Source organism: Fragaria vesca, linkage group LG2, assembly GCF_000184155.1.
Source record: "Fragaria vesca subsp. vesca linkage group LG2, FraVesHawaii_1.0, whole genome shotgun sequence".
Lineage (NCBI taxonomy): Eukaryota > Viridiplantae > Streptophyta > Magnoliopsida > Rosales > Rosaceae > Fragaria > Fragaria vesca.
Genome location: NC_020492.1, coordinates 4,743,605 through 4,756,913, shown reverse-complemented (window position 1 = coordinate 4,756,913; position 13,309 = coordinate 4,743,605). Strand labels below are relative to the sequence as shown.

Genomic DNA, 13,309 nt, shown 5'->3' with positions numbered 1-13,309 from the left:
TTTTTATAACGAAACAGAGTACAGAGAAAGAAGCTTGATCCGGTGGAGATGGTGGTTTGCCACTTTGCCTGCAATGTCAAATTAGCACCATGCAGATCTGTTGAATTTGGTGTTCGAGAGAAGGGCAGGTGGATTTGGAAGCTGCTTTTCTTGAAAAGCTTTTCCTATAGTTGAAGGTGTGGTCATTCCTAATAAAACCTGTGGCCGTATATTGATTGACACTAGTCGGTGAAAACACTGTTCTTGTTCGATATGGGAGGTGAATGATTGCCGTTAAAAGTGTTGATTGCCGTTAAAAAGTCAGATATTATTTTAACCTTCCCTACATTCACGGCACGTCAGTTTTGTACTTGGTCAGTCTCGAATTAACTGGCTAGAAAGCAACCAACAGAAGTTAAAGTCGTATAGAAGCCTCTCTCTCTCTGTGTAAGGGATAAGCGGAGGCGCAGAGAAGCAAATCCAGAATGAAAAACCCAAATCCAAATCCGTCACCCATCAATCTTTTGCCGAACACAAGACCAAGATTTCATCAATTTCCAATTCACTATCATACTTGGTGGGTGCCGAATTCGGCCTTGGTTTGTTTTTCTAGTTCATGATTCAGTACTATTACGAAACGATGCTTATCAGGTTGAATTTTAATTTTCTCTGATCTTTCTGCAGGCAGAGTTTAAGGGATCTGAGTAGGAGGACGGAGAATAAATGGAGAGATTGATGTATGGATTGATAAGAAGCAGAGCTCTGCGCAACCCCTATTTTCAAGGATCAGATGTAATACTCCAATCCATTTGTAATTGAAAAATAACACACATACGACTCTCTCTTATTTGCATATTTTTTTTGCAATGTAAATTCATGAATTTAACGGATCAATAATGATCACTGCAATATATATATATATATATATATATATATATGTATATAGACACATAAACACAATTCGTTTGCTCATCCTTAGAGTGTATTTCATTAGTTTATAAGTTATATAGATCCGGGACGAAATTATTATCATTTTAATGATATCAATATATTCTGTGTTCATGTTTGTTGGTGTATGATTAGTAGATCTTTTGTGGAAGTTCTCATGTCTACATCCTTTGTAGATCTTTAGTACAAAGTCGTGTCTTTTTTTGCTCATGTTTATTGAGATATAGGTTTTTTTGCACTAAACTTTCGAACACCTTTGTAAGCTTCAATAATACAATCTCGTTTTCTAGTTTTATTGTTTGAAAATCCTTTTTAAAAACATTAACAAACAGGCGATCATCATTTTAATGATATCGATCTATTTTGTATTCATGTTTGTCAATCATTTGTACAAAATCATGTATATGTGAGATGTAGAACCTCTGACCTAAGAAAATACTGAAATCGGAGCAGTTGTATGTTGAACCCTCTGTGTCAGTAATACTGAAGTTGGGAGTGCTTTTGTTTTTTTTCTAACAAAATGCTAACCAGTTAAGAGAGTATGGTGGTCATGTGGTTTATATCAGGCTTATGATGAGATTGCAGGCTTAGGTAATGTTTGCAGTCAGTGGACTATTTGTTCAGTTTTCGTTTAGATGGTTATTCTAATTGAAACTTAGGTGAAAGCATTATTTATGGTACTACAGTTTCTGTATTATTTATGGTACTACAGTTTCTGTGACTATTGTCAATTAATCACATAATTGAGTGGTTGTATGCATGCTGTGACAGTTTTATGTGTGATCTAATCTGTAGGAAAACTGGAATTTCATCTATTGCTAAGCTCCAATGAGCGTGCCTGGATAGCAATTTTTGTTCAGAGTTCATCATATCCATAATTTTCTTTGCATCAATTTACCTGGATCTGTATTTCAGTGTTCGTGTGTTTGCAGTTTCTATGTCTTGCCTTTATGTTTACTTAATACTAATTAGACATGCACTATGGCTGAAATTGTTTATTTTAATTTCTATTCTTTCTGTTTCAGGTGGTTGAAGTGTTAAAAAGGTGCATGACATCAGCTCTGTGCTTTGAGAAGTTGATTGAAGTCATCCCATATAGGATATTCTGTGATTCTTCCACCCATAATATTCTTGTTTCAAGTTCTTTGTAGCCAAACAAAAACGTTCAAGGTGGGCTTTCTGTGTCTTAATACCGTGTGACAAAAGTATCTCTATTAATCATTGCTACGTGTGCAGCACTAAAGTACATATGTGTGTGGTAATGTTTCATTTATTTGTTAATGTTTGTCTTCATTTGCATATGCTAGCGAAGCTGTGATTTCCCTTTTACCTGCCAATTCTATTTAGTTCTGTGCTAAATCATGTCTCCTTTCAACAGTATACACAGTCTAGGGTGCTAGTGTTGCTCATGCGCTTCGCCCAAGAACTATATTTCGAATGAAATGAAGAAGTTCTTATCCTCAACCTGCTTAGCCAGATGTCACCTATTGCATGGTAAAGTTTTTTCAGTCATGTCTCCTTGTGGCACTGCTTTTTTACTTTTTGGTTAAGTTTCCCCTTTAACTTATTGGTTGAAAGACCAAGAATGGCCTCTAATGAAATCTATGTTGGTAAAGGAGCAATCAACAAACCTTGTTGCTACGTTTCTAGACAGGAAAAATATCTTGATTTCTCTCAATAAATTTTCTTTGCTTTTGCTGTGTATGTGGCAGCTTTGTACAATGCATGTGAGGGGTGTGTTCACATGGTGTCGAAGTTGATTTGTCTAATTATTATCTACATTTGTCTTATATTTTTCTTGCCTTTGCTTGTAATGTTGGATTGTTCATGACTCAACAAGATTTGGGTCAAAGTTTGTATTTAATTCATTGTTATTGATTTCCCAGTGAATCATGGCTGCTTTCAGGCAAACTGGCGAAGATGCTTGTAATTCACTGTGAGCATAATGATAGTGACTGCGCATTGACCATATCAGGTATATTTTGCAGTTGACCTTTTATATGATTCCATTTGCTTTCATCTATTTTTTTTTGTCTAAGTCGCATTTTGTTACAATCTGCTTTCTCAAGTATAACATCATTCTTCTTCTTTTGTTTAGTATACCATAATATAGGAGATTGATGATGTTTCTCTTTTTCTTTTCTTTTTTTGTTTTGTTATTTGAGCTTTCTGCAATATGTGCTTCAGAGGTTCCTGAATATTTGCTCTATTTTTGACATGAATGATTTCAAACCTTGCAGGTGCAGGACTTAACTCTGCAGTTCATGGAATCAGGCGTGAAAGAATTATGGTGCACTGGCTTTAGTTTTCTCTCTTCAGTATGTTCTAGTTAACCATGAGTAGTGGAAATACAAGTTAAAGCATACTCGATGGAGAGTGGCATTAAAGGTAAAAACTCATGGTTTCAAGCTCTTTGTTTTTGTTTAACTTGAAGACAAATGAGAACTGAAAGTTTTAAGGTTTTGTGTACTGTTCTAGCAGTGATATATGTATATATGCCATATCAAATAGGGAACAAGTTTTGAGGATAGAATAAAAAGCCACTTGACACATAAGGAGTCAGATTGTGTACTTCCTTTGGGCCTTCTTGTCTAAGCATTTCAAGGATATTCTCTTTAGCTTGATGACTTGATCTTATGGATTGGTCTGCTATATTGTTTTGAGAAGTAGCTTGGTCTTGCAGGTGTTTTACTGTCGTGGGTTCCTTTTTCGGGTTTTTTATTTTTTTTATTTTTTCAGTCTCTCTTTGGTTCTTCTTCTTCTTTTTCTTCTTCTTATGGATATCATGTACATTCTTTTTTGTATTTTCTTTTCCTTTCAGTAAAAGGTCATGTTCTGTCAAACAAAATCAAATGAATTTTAGATACATACCTTCGGATTTAATTTTAAATAAATAAAGTATTAGCTAAAACCTCTTCTTACCGATGGTTATGCTGCTATATGAGATTAAGGCCTTTAGCTTGCTATGCGTTTGGATGTCTTTCTTGCTATATGCTTTTTTTTTTTCCCCTAATGTAGGTCAACCGGTTCAGAGAGTATATAGGACATATCGTTTGTTCATATCATTCATATGAATGAGATGAGGTTTAGGCAATGTTTGCAGTCAGTGGATTACTTGTTTCATTTAGAATTTTAGATAGTTATTTCATTTCCTATTTAGGTGAAAGTATCATTTGTGGTTCTAAAGTTTCTGTGAATATATCATATCACACTCATATTCAAGTGGTTTTATGCATGTCCTGACAGTTTTCATTGTCATGAAATCTGTAGGAAATGTGAAGTTTCATATATTGGGACTGAAACAATTTTTGTTCAGAGTTCATCATATCCATAATTTTGTTTGCAGTCCCTATTTCTAGCCTTTTATGTCTACTTAATACTAGTCACAATTGCATTATGCCTGGGAAGTTGATTTTTATTTTTACTTCTACTGTTTCAGGTGCTTGAAGTGTTGAAAATGTGTATTACATAAACTTGCTCTGAAAAGCTGGATGAAGTCATCCTAGATAGGATATTCTGTGATTCTTACATCCATAATACTCTCTTTCAGATTGTTTGTACAACACCACAAACATTAGAGGTGGGCCTTTGTTTATCCTCTGATCTATTTGGTTATTAATGTTATGTTGTGCTTAATATAATGGGTACACTTTTTTCTGTAGAGACTATGCTCCAGTCGTCTTATTGAGCTGACAGAGATCAAAGGTTTACAGCTGGCTATATGTTCTGTTCTGGATGTTCTTTTCATCATGCTCTTCAAATTTCCTAAGGTACATTCAGAAGTATGATATTAGTGATCTTGAAAGAGTTACGCTGCATTTGTGTTTTTCTCTGTTCTTTCTATGAAGACAACCAAACAAACATTGAACTGTATATCAAAATCTTGGGTCTTTCTTTTCCCTTCATTGAGGGTCTATCTGGGAGTCAACCATATGGACCTGTGAAAGATATCTTTATGGTATGATAGTATATTATCCGTAGTACCTCCATGTAGAAAAACTGGTGTTGGTTCTACTTATTTCCAGCATTTCAACTTTTCACCAGGCAGTTTTTTTCCTCAGCAACAAAACCTATTTTTGTAGCTGTGGCGCTTGTTTCATTGATGTCTTATTGTCACAATCCAGTATGGCCTTTCTCAATGCTTATTCCTGTAGTTGTTTTTCTTATTACTTTTTCGTCTGAAGTAGAAACTTTTTTAAGCTTGTCTTGTTCCAGTTATTGTTTTCTGGTCAATTGTGATGCAAGTTTGCTGTTCTTATGTATATTTATGATGACATTTTGACTCCTAAGAAGCTAATAGTCACACACAGGTGCTTTTTTCTTTTTCCCCCTATCCTCATTAGCGTTGCTTTGATTTTTGAGCATGAAAGGTGTGGTGTTAATCTTTTTCACTGTTATGCGATATAATGCATAGAAAGATGGCAGTATATACATTTTGGTTGCATGTAATTACATGGAAAGTTTGTTTAGACGATGATGTGGTATATGTATCATTTTAAGGTCTAATTATCACTACTATAAATCGGTTCCAATTGGTATATGTTTCATGTTACAGACGTTGATAGTGTGCGAGTGTCGGATCGTTTCTACTACATAGTATATATATACTATGACAAATAGGGAAAAATTGAGAGGAAAGAGATCAAGCCACTCGACACCTGAGGAAAGAGTCATTGTCTGCTTCCTTTGGGCCTCCATGTCTAAGCATTTTAGTTTGATGACTTGATCTCATGGATCGGTCTGCTATATTGTTTTGGGTAATTGCTTGGTCTTGCAGGTGTTCTGCTGCTGTGGGTTTCTTTTTCGTTCTCTCTTTGTTTTTTATTTTTTATTTTTTATTTTTTATTTTTTTTCCTTCTGATGGACATCTTGTACATCTTTTTTTCTTCCTTTTTTTGGCATGTTCTTTTCCTTCTTTAAGTAAAAGGTCTTGTTCTTGCCAAACAAAATCTAATAGGTGCATACTGCAGGATAGGTTCCATGAATTCTAGATACGCACCTTTGGATTAAGAATAAATAGAACTAGAGCAGAAACCGCTTCTTACCGATGATTATACTCTATTAGATTGAAGTATTTAGCTTGCTATGCTTTTGGATGGTGCATCTGTAGCCGGTTGTCTTGCTATTTGCTTTTCTTCTTTCCCTAATGTAGTTCATATCAGTGCAGAGATTATATGGGATACATCGTTCGTATCATTCATATGAATGAGATGAGGCTTAGGGAATGTTTGCCTTCAGTGGATTACTTGTTCACTTCCTCATTTAGATAGTTGTTTGATTTCTTATATAGGTGAAAGCATTATTTGGGGTACTAAAGTTTCTGCGAGTATTCTTTATTAAACCCATGTTCAAGTGTTGTATGCATATTCTGATAGTTTCCGGTGTCATTTACTCTAGGAAATCTGAAATTTCATATATTGCTAAGCTGACAAGATTGAGCCTGAAGCAGCAAATCTTGTTCAGAGTTGGTCATACCATAATCTTGTTTGCATCAAGGTATCTGGTGCCGAATCACAGGCTTGTATGTTGCAGTTCCTATGTCTTTTCTGTTATATCTACTTAATACTAGTGAATAATGCCTGGAAAGTTTATTTTTATTTTCACTTTAACTATTTCAGGTGCTTGAAGTGTTGAAAAGGTGTGTTACATCAACTTGCTCCAAAAAACTGGATGAAGTCATCCTAGATAGGTCACTATGTTCTTCCATCCATAATACTCACTTTTCAGATTGTTGGTACAACACAAACATTAGAGGTGGGATTTTTTATCTTCTGATATAATTTGGTTATTAAGAGTTTCAGGTGCTTGAAGTGTTGAAAAGGTGTGTTACATCAACTTGCTCCAAAAAACTGGATGAAGTCATCCTAGATAGGTCACTATGTTCTTCCATCCATAATACTCACTTTTCAGATTATTGGTACAACACAAACATTAGAGGTGGGATTTTTTATCTTCTGATATAATTTGGTTATTAAGAGTAGCTAATGCTGTGCTTACTTTTATGGGTGTATTTTTTTTTTTTTCTTCAGACTATGCTTCAGCTGTATTATTTATTTTGTATGGGTATTGGTTCGAGGGTCCCTTGGTTTGAGAAAACTTGTTGCACAACATTTTATTTATTGTGTAATTGACTTATACTAGTTTGCAGTAAAAAATTACTCTTTGAGCTGTTCCTTTTGTTTTTTTTACTGTGAATGCCCACCCTCTATAAATAGCTGAGTTTGGCCTAGGGTTTTAGACACAGCCACCACACATACCATAGAGAGATACTGAGAAAACCTAGATTCAGATCTGAAATTGTATCATGGCCAATCTGGTGCCACCCACTGAAGAGATTGCAAGAGCCAAGAAGCCTCCCAAGGAGCACAAGATGATCATGGCCAATCTGGTGCCACCCACTGAAGAGATTGCCAGAGCCAAGAAGCCTCCCAAAAGGCACAAGATGACTGTGAAGACAAAATTTTCAAAGGTGACTCTGAACCCGAAGTTTTCAAAGGCAAGTGTGAAATTCCTGAAGAAGCACTACCATTCCCTGCAGAAGAAAGGAAGAGATTTCCAGAAGTTTCTTTGGGGCAGGAAACGGAACTGAGGTGAAGTTTCTTTGAAGTTAAGTATGAGTATTGTAATAATTAATTAGGTTGGTTATGGATCTGGTGAAGTTAAGGATCTGAGACATTTTATGTTTTGTCTGATGTGTTTGTTGGCTATAGCTGTTGACTAATCTATCTATTATGCTATGGATCTTAGTTTATATTCATTTGATGCTTTCCCTTGTGTGTTTGTGTTTTGTTGGCTCTACCAGTTTCACTGATCTGATGTGTTTGTTGGCTATAGCTGTTGACTAATCTAACTATTATGCTATGGATCTTAGTTTATATTCGTTTGATTCTTTCATGAACATTGAAATGGATTAGAATCTTGTTAATTTGGAATTTGTATCTTGGATAAACTTTTCCAAATGGGGATCTGTTTTGTTGAACAAGGAAAGCTACTCTGAAGCATGTATCCCTTGGCTCTTGATCCCCCTGTTTAGATGATATTCTGATAAGGTTGGGAAGAGGCTTTGTTTGATTTTTTTTATTTGTTTGGTTCAGCCATGATTCAGATCGAGTGTTTGTTGGTTAAAGTATTTCTGTTTTGCTGCTCTCCCACTGCTTACGAAACCTTCAGTAGGGTTACCAATTGAAATCCAGAATGCCAATCCAGAATTGGCTTTAGTTATTGCTCTGCTTTTGTGTCTGATGACGACCTTATATTTATTCATGTCTCTATGTCCTCGTTTGAATGGGGTTAGTGAAAGTAAATTACATAGAGGAACTTATGAAACACCCTGAATTAAACATTAATTAGGAATGGAGTTGGGCAGTAATTAGGAGTTCCTATTCCCGAGTGGTTCAGGTGTCTTTTCTATTTATTCTGACGATTCTACTCTTAGTCATACTATTATTGTGTCTTTTGATTTAGTTACAAATGTTAAATCTGCATCCGATGGTCTAATCCACGACATTGAGGCTCCTGTGCTGGGATTTGATGATACCCACAATGCTACCATGATTGAGGCTTTTGCTGATGCCTCTCCTTTTCGTAACCCTCGTAAGAGGGGTAGGGATGATGCTACTAAGTACTAACAAGATCACAGACCCTGCTCCTTCTACTAAGCCTGCATATGAGTATGCTTTGTTCGAACTGTCGTGGATGTTAACGACAAGGTGATTTGGTAGCACCTTGCTTAGGAAACTTTTTGATTTTGATAGTGTTTGTTGGATGGAATTTTAAGTACGGAATCTGCAGGAAGATTAGCATCTCGTCTGCCTTTTTCTAACTATGTTCGTGTTCCCTCGATCGGTTTGAGTGGTGGTTTTTGCTCTTTTGGAACTCTTAATATATTTCAGTGTTCATGATAGATATATTCATGCTTATGGCCTACATGTACGTACTGGTATGAAGTTTTATGTTACATTTTTATACTTGTACCTTCACAAACCAGATCAGGCCAGTTTATGGGATCATTTGCGTACATTTAATTTAAGTATATTGATCCATGGATCGATCATATTAGGAGATTATAACAATATGCTAAGGGGACAAAAGGGAGGTTCCCAAGTCGCTACTAATATGATTCGAATTCAAGATTTCATGAGTCAAGCTGGTGTGGTTTCACTATCATTTACAGGAAGTTCCTATCCTATACCAGGAACATCAAACAACATCATGATGCTAATATTTGTGAAAGGTTATATAGAGTTGTGGCTAATACCATGGCTTACTGCTTATTCATTTGAGTGATCCACAATCAAATAGGAATGACAGAATCTTAACCATTGTTCGACTAGGATTAATATCCTAATATCTTAACCTAGTTCGACTAGAATCTTACTGGACCAGTCACTTGGATTACGTCACCATGGTGAAGTGTACACCGACTCGTTATTGCAATTAGAGCGAGAGAGAAAGATCATTGTCTAATATAGAAGTGTGATAAAATTACGGATCGATCACGGGAGTGTGTGACAAACAAATATCTATGTGCGGCAGTTGGAACAATCAATCCTGATGAGCTGCTGAGGGGGGTTGAAAATTGAAGCTGGGTTGGGACTTGGAGATATATACTTGTCTAGGATTCATAGCACAATTAGGATTCTAAATAAATATATGGGTGTGTGCTTTAATTTGTTCTAGCCCAGCGAGGATTAAGTGTCTTGCTAGGAAAACCTAGGAATCCGGTTTCCTAGGAATATTGCACTATTATCCGTGTGTTGAACCTCTCGTTATAAATACTTGCAAATCAGAAACTAATAAGTTTCAATTGTCTCTGTTTGTCTAAAACAAATATACACACAAGCTCTACGTATAATTGATAGATAATGGCATTAGCAGCAAAAGGCAAGGTTCCAGCTATCGGCATCGATCTTGGAACTACTTACTCGTGCGTTGGGGTTTGGCAACACGATCGCGTAGAGATCATAGCCAATGATCAAGGCAACAGAACAACACCGTCCTATGTTGCTTTCACTGATACAGGCCGGTTGATCGGTGATGCTGCCAAGAACCAAGTCACCACCAATCCAATCAACACTATTTTTGGTACGTCATCAATTTCATACTAAATATCTCCCTCCATATATATCTAATCAACGTTGCTGGTTTCATATTGATTTTATTTGGATGAGGCTGTCATGTATATACACACACACACTGTTTAGCTGGTTGTTCTATGTAATATGTATATGAGTTTTTTTTTTTTTTTTTTTTTTGCCTTTTACCTTGGCTATCAATTACATGACTTCCGCATACGAAATTCAAAACGTGTCTAATAGGTTTCATGAGGTACCAAAAGTTCAAACCATTCTGAACGTGTGTACTTCAATTAATCAAGCTAAACTGGGTTCTATCCATACTTTGTCGTCATTGGACTTTTATTTTATATCTTTCGTGGATTTGTAGCACCATCAGTGAAGTCATGTTTACAATATTCACTCAACTTTGACTATTCATAACTAATGAATGCTCTTATTTACTATCTTTCAGATGCAAAGCGATTAATAGGAAGGAGATTTAGTGATGCATGTGTTAAGAGTGATATGAAATTATGACCCTTCAAGGTTCGTGGTGTGGGTGATAGACCTATGATTGTGGTCAACTACAAAAATGAAAAGAAACAATTTGCCCCTGAACATATATCTTCAATGGTTCTTAGTAAGATGCGTGAAATTGCAGAGGCATACCTTGGACAACCAATAAAGAATGTCGTTATAACAGTCCCGGCATACTTCAATAACTTTCAGCGACAGGCGACAAAAGATGCTGGTGTGATAGCAGGCATGAATGTGATGCGTGTCCTTAATGAGCCAACATCTGCAGCTATTGCATACGGTCTTGAAAAAAGGCCACAAACATTGGTGGTAATAATGTCCTCATTTTTGATCTTGGGGGTGGTACCTTCGATGTTTCCCTCCTTAAAATTGAAGATGGGATTTTTGAGGTGAAAACTACTGCAGGAGATACGCATATCGGGGGTGAAGATTTTGATAATAGAATGGTGAACCACTTTATGCCAGAATTTGAGAAGAAACACAAGAAAGACATCAGCAATGACCCCAAAGCACTAAGAAGATTGAGAACATCTTGTGAGAGAGAAAAGAGGACTCTTTCTTTGATTGCTGAAACCACCATTGAAATAGATTCTTTATTCGAGGGTATCGATTTCCACTCTAAAATAACAAGAGCAAAATTTGAAGAGCTCAACATGGATCTCTTTAGAAAATGCATGAACACCGTGGAGGATTGTGTAGGGGATGCTAAAATGGATATAAATAGTATTCAAGATATTGTTCTTGTTGGTGGATCTAGTAGAATTCCTAAGATACAACAGCTATTGCAAGATTTCTTTAATGGTAAGGAGCTTTGCAAAAGTATTAATCCTGATGAATCAGTTGCATATGGTGCTGCGGTACAAGCTGCAGTTTTGCAGGGTGGCATTGAGAAGGTGCAAGACTTACTCTTGTTGGATGTAACTCCCCTTTCCATTGGTTTAGAGACAGAATCAGGAGCATTTGAGGTTTTTATCCCAAAAAACACCACCATTCCCACCAAGAAAAATAAACTTGCCACAACTATCAAAACAAACCAGATCGGTTTGATAGTTCCTATGTATGAGGGCGAAAAAGAAAGAGCCCGAGAAAATAAGTTGTTGGGTCAGTTTGTGCTCGAAGGTATTCCTCTTTGTCCAAAGGGCAAACCTCAAATCATCATTTGTTTTGAGATTGATGCTAATGGAATTTTGATTGTATTCCCTGAGGAAAAACTATTCCGTATTAAGAACATGATCACCATTTCGAATTATAGAGGTGTGTTATCTAAAACGGACATCAAGATGATGATCACGGAAGCAGAAAAGTACAAGTTAGAGGAGGAGGAATATAGCAAGAAGGGATTTAGCTCTTCTGCCCTGTTGTCGTAGGTTGTGATACATCGCGAGACTATGTTTATTGTTTAATGTAATGATCAGCATGATGCAACATTAGCTGATACCCTATTTTGGTAATTAGTTTGTGTCAAATCTACCGTTAAGTCCGTGCCATTTTCTCCGCCTCTTGTCTTCCCTTCATTTGGTCTCTCTTTCTGTTTCATCTGCTATCAGTACAACGCTAGAAACCCAAACTCAAACTAATGTATTTTCTATAACAAATCCCGACCCGAGATGGGAGCATTGACTTTTGGGAGATACTTATTTAGGAAGAGCTAGCAAATTTGTACAATTAGGATTCTTGGGCACAATTAGGATTCTAAATAAATAAATAAAGGACTCACCAAAGCAAGATGAGTGTGGACCTGTGGGTCTTCCCAGCCGTGCCTGGAATAGGTGCTCTCTGGGATCATGGACCGTGAAACTCTCAAAGCAATGAAACCCGATTGTTTATTAGTTGCCGAAGAGTTCTGGAATGTACAATCTCTCCATGTACTCCGTTGGTTGGGATAGATGTGTCAAACATTGATAGGGTGTTTTAATTTTTCTCTGTCAGGGCCCATGTGAAGCTGTTAGCGCGTGAACCGCACTTGCACGGTTAAAGTTTCGTACGCAAAGGCAGATGAAGATGGGGTAGGAGAGATGAAAACAGGTATGCTGAAGAAGCTTGGACGCTCGAAAGAGCTCGCACCTGAAAAGTCCACCCAGTTTCTCTTTCTCCGGTCACCTCAAAACGTGGCTCCGGCTGACCGGCGCGATCCGAATTGTCTCTCTAGGAAGATTTCCCAATTTCCCATATCGATCAATATTTGAAAGAAAACAAGTAACCAAGAAGAAGAAGCAAAACCGCCGCCGAAAACAGTAGCCTCGAACACCTACCAAAATCCAGTACCAAAATTGAGCGTAGACTGTAGACAACAATCCCAACACCTAAAAATTTAGCTCTGAGCCTTTGGATACACTCATCATGTTAATCCTAGATGATCCCAGTTGTTGAGGTTTTTTTTTTGAGACAATGAGGACGAGAGGAATACGAAATCAGAGTACATGGGTTAAAAGATCTTGGGACTGCAGTTTTCTTTTCTCCAGTGGTCATAGCTTTTCTCTTGAAGCTCGGTGTTGTCTTCCTGAAGACCACTAACCACGCGTTTAACCAAAAGAAGAACTTCTAACCACGTGGTATGGGTTGCATAAAAAAAAATTTGAAATAAATAAATTTATATTTTATAGGAAAATGTTTCTAGGCCTTAATAAGGCCTAGGATTTATGGCCTTAATCCTAGGTGGCATGCCAAATCACCTATCCACATTATCAAATAAAAAAATCATGCTATGTCATTTTTAGGTAAAAATATAATCTTATCCTTTTATATCCAATGACTCTAGATTATTTTGTCATATCCAATGACTTTAGATT

The 13,309-nt window shown here is 36.7% G+C and overlaps 1 non-coding gene and 2 pseudogenes across 1 annotated transcript; all 3 read left to right on the top strand.

The window, feature by feature from the left end:
* The first annotated feature begins 499 nt into the window (after positions 1-499).
* LOC101305417 lies at positions 500-6,673 on the top strand. The gene is made up of 11 exons (XR_183905.1): positions 500-556; positions 664-771; positions 1,953-2,097; positions 2,306-2,421; positions 2,834-2,902; positions 3,168-3,315; positions 4,367-4,507; positions 4,590-4,697; positions 5,483-5,684; positions 6,325-6,448; positions 6,546-6,673. It is a non-coding gene; the product is annotated as an uncharacterized LOC101305417 (transcript).
* A 3,118-nt stretch (positions 6,674-9,791) lies between these two features.
* LOC101302134 lies at positions 9,792-11,887 on the top strand (annotated as a pseudogene).
* Positions 11,888-12,304: 417 nt separating this feature from the next.
* The window catches only part of LOC101301842, a 26,116-nt pseudogene continuing 25,111 nt past the window's right edge, over positions 12,305-13,309 (top strand).